The following is a 9289-nucleotide window of genomic DNA, read 5'->3' on the forward strand; positions in this document are numbered from 1 at the left end:
CATTACAGATGGACATTACAGACGAGCATTATGGATGTATTTGGATGTTTTTCAAGCGGATTTTACAGAGAGAAACACCCTTATCATCAATAATAAGAGTAAATGCCATCTTCCACATCCCCATCCATCACTGTCTGGTATAGCACTGCAACAGCTAATGAACTGTATGGCAGAGAGGGTGAGGGCTGACCTCTCACGCCTCACACCACCAGGGTTCACTCAGAATAAAAACCTGCTCCCTTTATGTAATTCATGATGAAGCACAAATCATGCGTCGATGTTTTTATAGTTTCCTTCTAGACTGATGAGCCAATTATGTAAATGATAATGGTTCCCTCTGCAACTTTATATAGGATTGATTGTTCATCCAAATAAATGCTGGATCTCCCTCCAGCTCAAATATAATATTCACTAAATTGTTTTTCTCTGCTGCATATGCTGTTGCTGAATGAGTTATAGGACAACACATCAACCTTTACCACAGGCTGTAGGGTTGGCTCGCCGCTCGAATTTACCGGCTCTTGTAAACAATAACTTTGATGTGCCGCTGCTTGTTTAAATAATACATTTCATGAATGAGTGTGTGGAGGATGCAGAAAGGTCAGCGAGAGTTTACTCTTCAGTCGTCTCGCAGATGGAGGGCAAAAAGCAAAAGTGAATAATTTAAAAGGGGGAGATCTGACAGTGTCATGACAGAAGGGCAGTTCCGAATAAATCCAGTTTGCCAACCTTGTCTGCCAGTGTGTCTCACATGTCGTCGAGGCCCCCGAAGCAAAACCCGATTGGATTTAACCTCCTGTCAGCTCGGTTAAGTTCATGCAGCAGTCACAGCTGCTGATGCAGGCAAATGTTTGCATAATGGCTGTTTAGCAAACCACAGAGCAGCAGAAGCAAAAGCCACGTCAATAGCAGTAAATGTAATGACTGAACCTGGAAAACCATCAGAAAGCTTTTTGTGCAAATATTTAGCCTATTAAAAAAGCTTTCATTTGTCCTTAAATTTCTTTACTGACTGACTATATGAGGTTGAGTAACATGCCAGTCAAGATGTTAACAAGTACCTGTAAGGTGAATAAAAACATAGCATGAGTCAGGATGTCAAGCTAACCACATTTCCTCTCCTGAAAACAAACTGCCAGTAGCATATTCAACATGCCAATCACTGAATGTTTGCTCTGCATGAGCTGGTGTCCTTGCCTACTTGAGGCTTATGGTAAAAAATTCTGGACACATGTCAAGTCTCTTCATGTTTTATGAGGCTGGCGGCCGAGGGCTTGTTCACAGAGTGGGCTAAAGGCACAACAAGGGCACCTGTCACTTGATAGTGCACCCATTGTGATTCTTTTCTTCCAGCCCAGTTTCAAAGGGAAGCCCTTAAGACACGGAGGAGGTGCGTGTGTGCATGTGTATGTGCATGTGTGTGTGCATGTGTGTGTGCATGTGTGTGTGTGTGTGAGAGACTGGGATGAAGCAGCAGAAAAAAGAGGAATGGCCTTTTATCTCGGATGTCTGCTGCTGCAATAATAGCCGGAGTTAATCTGTGATAGTGGACGCTGACAAAAGCCATGGCAGCAGTAGAGTGTAAAGACAGTTGGTGAATGAAAAGACACTTTTGATATTAGTGATAGACTTATTATAGCTTAACCATGGAATTTCCGAAAAGAAAACGAACCACTGTTAAAAGACAGCATTACATTCAAGGACCAACCTTCAGATAAAAAGTTAAATTTAAACCTTTATACTAGTTTATACATTTATTTTTTGACTAAACTTTACTGAAACAAGCATCTTGATGTATCAATAGTCACAGGCTCATTTTACTTCAGAGATAATGCGTCTCTTTCTGCAAAACCAAACACAGGTCAGACACTTATAATCAATAGAAAATAAATTATAGTATTTATTTTTTTGTTCGGAAACAAATGCCTTATGAAACAGTACCAGGGGGGTTGGGTACCACTGTTGTAGACGATCCCGTAAATACATCAAGAATAAAACTGTCTGACTTAACACTTTTACTTAAACAAATAATTTGAGATCTGGTTTAAATTTTAATTTTTTTTAACAAGTACTGTGATAAAGTAGAACACAGAGTTCACATGTATAACTGAATCCTCTGAAGCACAGAGCTGTGAGGTTGCTGTTCGACCTCTGTTGCAGTTTCACAAGCCCTTAATTATCTTACTTTCACCAAATACAATGAGTTATTATCGCTCAGGATCGGGGTTAGCTGTTCAAAGATCGTACCTGGCACAAAAACATCTTTACTCCCACATTCCTCTCCCACACAAGCAGTGATAAGTAATACAATTAGTGAGAGAATTTTATGATACGTGGTTAAGTATCTCCTCCTATATGCCGAGAACACCTTTAAAGGAAGACGCAAGGTAAAAAAAAAAAGGTCCCTTGGACATCTAAACTAGCTTCTCTCCATGTAGAGGAGCAGCATTTTTAGTCTGATGTTGACACTCACACTAAACTAATACCTTTAATTTTGATTTGCAGCAGGAAATCGACACAGTGATTCTTGTGCCACTGACGTGAGCATGTACTGTCAGGATTCAATACCCTTTCAACGTGGTAGTTTCTCGCTACCAAAAAAAAAAGCCTGGTAGTACTTAAAAGCTCTGAGAGAGAAGAAAACACGAACACAATCCTGCGAGGTCAAAGTGAGGGCTGACAAGCACAGTGTGTAGAATTACTGCTGGTCTCCGGAAGAGTAAAAGCTCCTTAAGGCTGAGACTGGTCATTTATTAAGAAGCACAGATAATTCAGTAAGATGCACACCAGAGACCTGAAAAAAACATCTTGACATGTGTTTGAGTCTTAGCAGCGTATTTCGGGATATTTGAAAAGCTCGTACGCAGGCTTTTTATCGCTCACGGTACAATACCCGGAGACCTCTGGGTCGGCTCTTTTTTCTGCACTGAACGCAGCACTTTAGACGGAGTAATTTAATCCAGTGCTTCACAAGTCTTTATATTAAAAAAAAAATCATCTGCTTCGCTATTAGCCTGTTTTATGACTGTCGCATTTACGGCTCATCAAAAGTGTTTTGCTTTCACGCACCAACGATCATTATGCAGCGTTAAAACCAAGTGTCAGCTTAAGCGTTGGCAACAATTAGAGGTATTTCACACGGCTGTCTTCAGATAAATGATGTTGATGCACTTTCATGCTATTCTGGCCGTGATAATTAGACGTTCTAGCGTTGCAGGCTTTGGGGATCTGTGTTGTCTTAACCACACTTGATTGGATGATCGCATCAAAAAACACATGTTATTATGTGGAGGGGCTTCCTTTATTCCTGAGATTCCTTTGTAGGTGGAGATTTGTTTTGTTCCTGAAGCATTTCTGGCCATATTTCTCCCGATTCCGACTAATAAGATACATGTGTGGAAATATTTGGAAGGTGCGTATGATAAAAATGGTCTGTTAAAAGCTTCAGATCCATTTGTGGATAGTTTATTTGACTACTGAAATCTGTCTCATGATGATGACCAAACATTTTAATTTATAGCCCTCATGAAGGTTGGAGATGCATACTGTAGACTCTTAAAGGGAATCTAATGTGTTGATTTAAGTGTCTCTTGAATAGTTGTTGGACCTCTTGTATTCATCCGTTTGTATAAAACTCTCTTTTCATTTAAATATTTACATTAGAAAATGTGTCAAATGTGATAAAATCTTGTTTACCATAACAACGCTCACTCTGCTGTAATTGGTCAAACATTGAAGTTTGTCACCGCTCATCATTAGTCCCAGAAGTCTCCGCCTCCAAGGGACTCGTGGTATAAACAAAGTGGGGCGTGATTACAGCAGGCCGGAGGAGGAGTGAAGCCCGTAACCTCTCGTTCGCTGAGATTTCAGAGAAAGTTTGTTAATTATGATGAGGGACTCAATGCATCTTGGAGAGGAAGACAACACTTCAATCATGTGACTGACTCAGGAGAGTTGGGTTTTTACATTAGTTTCCCTTTAAGTACAAATTCACAAATGTTGTTTGCACATCTTTGTCGATGACAACTGCTGCTTTTTCACACCGATTTGCACATAAGCTTATTGCATAAATACTCCAGTAACAGAAATCATCATCCGACATGAAAGGAACAAGTTGACACTCTCCGGCGACCTGAGCGCCACGATCCTGCTTCATCACACTGAGGTTTTCAATCATCGCTGCCCCTGCTGTCTGTCATCTGTCAGGCGGAGTGGAACCGTGACACACACACCTCGGCTCCTGCTCCGAGCACAGTCATCCGATCACATGCATTATCTCTCCCCGCTACACATGAGCCACTACTTCAACTTCAAATCAGTCGATGTGCTTTTTCTTTCAACCCGCGAAGAGTTATTTCCTGTGAATGCAGCGGGTTTCTCTTTCACCATATCTACTTTGAATTTTCTCTCAGCTGTTCATCCTCCGCTATTGTGGGAAAAGCCCGGCGGCACCTGGATCAGTGTGTATCATCACAGGTGTCTCGAGGAAGACGATATGAAACTGTGAGCTCTTTAATGTGTTTCTAGGGAGGGAGGCAGCTGGGAGCACGGGGCCCATCAGTTCCCCCCAGAGATGCCGGGATGATGCCTGAGATGTGAATAAGTGAGGAGTTGGGCTCTGTGTTGATGCCCTGGGAGATGGTGATGAGGGATTCCTCTGCAAATAGTTCCCTCAGGTGGAAGCCATATGAGGAATAGCAAACTATTCATCTTTGTACATTTCACTGAGACATGCCCGTGGTGAGAGCCTGTGGCGCCGCTGTGATGATTAATTTGAACTTTGGTGCTCCGGGTGATTTCTCCTTCAACCTTTGCCTCTGTTGCTCAGGGTAGTTTACAGATCTGTAATGCGAGAGCAAGAAAAGAAAAAACAGTTAAGGGCTGCACAGATTGAAAAAAACAACATTATTAAGAAGCTAAAATAATAGCTTCTTGTTTGAGCGGAAATGCAAATGACTCAGAGGCAGGAGTTTCTTATCAATAATTCATGAATCGTTCCCATCAGCAGCAACAAATCAATACAATTCCACTTCCACTATTTGATCTCGCAAGCCTGCATATATAAAAGTAGGACAAGCAAATGTCACAGCGAGACCTGGAAAATCTGTTTTTTTTAAGCACTTTCACTTGAGCTGATACAATGTTACACTTACTTTGTCGATGATGACATTATTGGAATAACACAAATGCTAAGATGAATAGATGTGTCGCTTCTTTTTGTGTTCCCACTGAGTAGAGAAGCTTCAGATAATACCCCCAGTTCCATATACTTCTTTTAAGGACACTTGTGTGTTACCCTTACAATGTATGGCTCTTCCTCATAGATTTACAGACACACACCCCCATGACGCCTCCATACTTTAACATAGTATAATTTTATGTGTATTCAATAAGCACGTTTAATTTGTATATGTTAGGGATTATTGACAGTTTTTTCCCTGAAAGGATTATGTTCACATGATGACGTCTGAACAACTCGCTCAACTGCTAATCGAATAAACTTTTGTCACTCAACTGAACTGTAGGACAATATATCTTTAATCACTTCTTGAACTGACGAATATACTAACCATATACATATTCGTAAATGGACTTTGCTTTGATCGCGTAATATATACTCGTGATTCATTCTAATTGAAACAGTGTTTACACTTGTATCAATTACTGATTATATTGTAAAAAAAATTCAATTGTTATTGAGAATGACTGGCTTAAAGTATACAATTTTTGTCTATTACCACACGTTGTTTATGTTCAAGTATTGTCCAAACTAAACTCTGAGATAAACATTTAAATGTTCGAACGTTCCTCACAGATGAACTTTTTTGTCTTTGCAAGCTCCCAGAAGCGACAACACTAACTTTCTGCGTTGGGTATTAACACTATCATTATTTATCAACGTAACAGTTAATATCTATAAACATTTGATCACTAATATAACTTAATTTACTATAAAAAAGAGAGTCATTATGGGGGTGATTAAACGCCACAGGAGAGATTATTTTAGTGATTATTGAGTTTTTCTGCACCAAAAATAGTATGTATACGTGGACAAAGGAACCCACCGAGAGGAAAAGGTGTTTTTTTGGTGTTAGAAGCAACCTGGTTCTAGGGTTCTAAATATAATGTATTCTGATCATTTTATGTATGATGTGTAATTGCTTGTATCATGTTATTTGAAAGTTTGTAAGGTGATGTTAATAAATTAGGAGTGTTTGACAGGAAAAGCAATTTTAAGTCAACATGATGCATTAAAGTTAAGTTATTATTAGTTGGAGGTAAGATAAGATAAGTTAAATGTGTGTGCAGGTTCAGACCAGATTCCCCAAATCTATAAGGAGAATATTCAAGAAAACAAAAAGACTCAAATGAACTTAACAGAAACAACATGCTCTTTCCTATTTTAGCACATATTTGTGTTGAACTTAATTTTACTCAACGTTTTTTACAGAAACTATTTAACAGACAACTCTCAGTCTGCTTCACTCTGTGCACAGTCTGTGCTCAGCTCTGGTCCAAATACACAACAGTCTGTGCCTTAACTCCATGTTTGGTTTAGTGTTTGATAATTCAATGAAGTTTTCAGGATACTTGTTCAACAAATATTTCATGGTTGATGTATGTGTAGTTAGAGCCTGAGCAGAGGTGTATTATAAATGAACAATCACCCATTTAATTACGTCGATCACGTCACACAGTTCTGACTCACCATCATCTCCTCTATCATCGTCCTCTCAAAGTCACGCTGCCTGCCATTAGCGGAGCGATGCTGTCAGTACCATATGCTACAGATGCCTCTCATCCAGCCACCCAGATGTTTAGTATGCATGAGCCTGCAATCAGAGACTGATAGCCGTCTGCCTCGGGCCTTTCAGCTCTACGAGCCTCCTCTGCATGTCCCCATCATCCCTAATGATTCACAGAGGACCAAGTCTGGAAATAAAGTCCCCGTGCCATGTTTGGAAATATGTCGTTAAACAAGCAACAACACATTATGCAAGGGTCAGTGGAGCTCATTAGCAGAATTGGATCAGTTTTAGGTCCATTACCTGTCGGAGCTGGAGACTTTTGGTTGAGTTGGGTTAATGAACTTACGTTCACAAGACTTTATACCACATTATCTATGAATAATTGGTGAACTGCCACTAATGACTTTTCAAAGGAAGGAGGAACTAAAATGAGTAATTAGGTAATTTACATTTGAGGTCAATCATACATTAATTTTTACTTACAACACAATAACCTTACAAATAAAAAACATCTTAATTCAGAAGGATTTCCAGGACACTACCAAAATCTTTTGATCAACCATGTTCACTTAAACTTCCATTCAACTTTTCAAGTTCAACCTAAGAGATGGATTGAAATCAGGGCCTCATGTACTAAGAAGTTTGTAGATATTCTACTAGATATGTCCGGAAACTGAAATCCAGAAGATGGCGCAGCACAAAAATATTCGTATGTATGAATCTGTGCACGACACGAATTTAGGAAATTTTCCTTGTACATCCCAATCAGCGTAGAATTAATCGCAGACTTGTACATCCTGTTCCACGCACTCATTTGCATATTTAAATAATATTTAAATTAACCAGAGTCTGTGATTTTACTCCCCGCGATCAGAAAAAAAAAATGAAAACATGAATTTAAACTGGATTAACAATTTATATTTGTTCATTTAAACATTTCTGACATGGACCACGTACTTACTTTTGAATAGTGCAGAAATGTTTATATTTTATATACACAGTTATTGACGCAAATACTTTATTTACAGACGATCAGGGGCTTATTTGAATCGTCTCAAAATGAGTTCAACAAGAATAAAACTGTAAATCTGTAACTTAAAGTGCTGAGTATTGATGATGAAGATGATCTGATCGTCTGAGTTTTATATAAATGAATAGTGAGGCTGACATGCAGTAGAGCTGCTAATCCGGGCGTATGCGACCTACAGATTTTGCTGGAATTACAAACTTTTTACCGATCTTTTCAGTATTGATACATATGAAATTTGACGTAAAAGGTGGCTCAGCACGTTTTTTGTGCGTATAACCCTATAACCCCTTAGTACATGAGGGCCCTGGAGTATCAGTGCAATACCAAAAAATAGAGATAAGTCACAAAGCAGGGAGAATGTGACAAGAAAATGCTTGAAACTTTATTTGATACAATTGTTTCTGAAAGTGAAGGATCCGGATCTGCGCTGGAGATTGGAACACGATCTTAAATGATTCTCTTCATACCACGAGCAGGAGAAAGCATAATCCACAGAGATCCAAAAACCTCAATATGTTGATCAAAGAACATGGGCTAAATGATGTTTGAAGAACCTTACATCCAGCAGAAAAATACTTTACTCATTATTCAGCCACCCACCATGTTCACTCCAGGTTGGATTTCTTCTTAATGAACAATGTGGCCAGACAAAGAGTGAGCGAGTGTTCCATAGGAACAGCAGAAATCTCTGATCATAACTCAATTTTCTGGACAGTGAATATAGATAACACACAAAAAACACACTGTGGAGACTAAATATCGGTATACTGAACTCCAATACAATTGTAAAAGAAATCAAAAATGACATTGAAGAATGTATAGATGATAATAGAAATTATCAAAAAATATTATGGGACACCATTAAAGCCATCAGGAGAGGAAGGTTGATTTCCAGAACCGGTTACATAAAAAAAGAAAATAAAGATTAAATATTATGAACTCCAAAAGTCATTTAGTGAGATGGAGAGAAACAAACGGAAGCGGAAATACAGAACTAGATGAACATATGAGGGCAATTAAAAAACAAATGGATGACCTCTTAAGTGATGAAGCAGAAAAGACAATAATATACGAATCAGGCCCCAAATCAACAACGATTTTAGAGTACTACAAAGTACAAATTAAATTATTTAAATTAGAAATCCCTTAACTAAAGAATTTACATACAATCCAGAAGAAATTAATGGAATATTAAAATATTATGAAACTTTGTACTCATGAATCAAAATAGTTGACAAACACTTAATTCAGAAATACTCAAACACAATAGGTGATACACAGAACAAGGAATGGAATTCCCCCATTACACAAAAATAACTTTACAAAGCTATCAGTAAACTAAAAAGTAACAAATGCCCTGGATGATGATGGGTACCCAAATGAGAGGTACAAGAAATTTAGAGAAACACTCACTTCTGTCCTGTTAGACTCATTTATCTGGACACTAAAGAATGGAATCATTCCTTCCTCATGAAAAGAAGCAGTTTTATGTGTCATACCCAAAGAGGGC

The sequence above is a fragment of the Callionymus lyra genome, chromosome 14 (assembly GCF_982586985.1).
Source record: "Callionymus lyra chromosome 14, fCalLyr1.hap1.1, whole genome shotgun sequence".
NCBI classification, from domain to species: Eukaryota; Metazoa; Chordata; class Actinopteri; order Syngnathiformes; family Callionymidae; genus Callionymus; species Callionymus lyra.